The following is a 433-nucleotide window of genomic DNA, read 5'->3' as shown; positions in this document are numbered from 1 at the left end:
AACTAATTAACAACATAATTATTTATTTAATTAAATCAAAACATGACATATGAACACTATGTACAGACTACAGAGGAATGGTATAATATCACTAACTTTTAAACAACAAAATGATATGATAAGACTAGTTCAGTGAGTTCAGTGTTACCACATCTCCCTTCCTTTAACAAAATATTAAAAAAAACAAAAACTATTTATGCAAAACAATATTTAAAAGTACAACATAAATACTAATACACTTAGATATTTTATAATTATTACAGTTACATAATTTTTTTTTTTTTTTTTTTATTAACACAATATTTATTTTACTTAACATTAATACACATAACAACATTATATTATAATAACAACATAATATTATAATTTAATATAACATATTTGTTTTATTAATATTTTGTACTTAATACTAATATAAGGCATCCATCCTGTC

Source organism: Acyrthosiphon pisum, unplaced genomic scaffold (genome assembly GCF_005508785.2).
Source record: "Acyrthosiphon pisum isolate AL4f unplaced genomic scaffold, pea_aphid_22Mar2018_4r6ur Scaffold_21650;HRSCAF=24484, whole genome shotgun sequence".
Taxonomy (NCBI): Eukaryota; Metazoa; Arthropoda; class Insecta; order Hemiptera; family Aphididae; genus Acyrthosiphon; species Acyrthosiphon pisum.
This window is presented reverse-complemented; position numbering follows the sequence as displayed.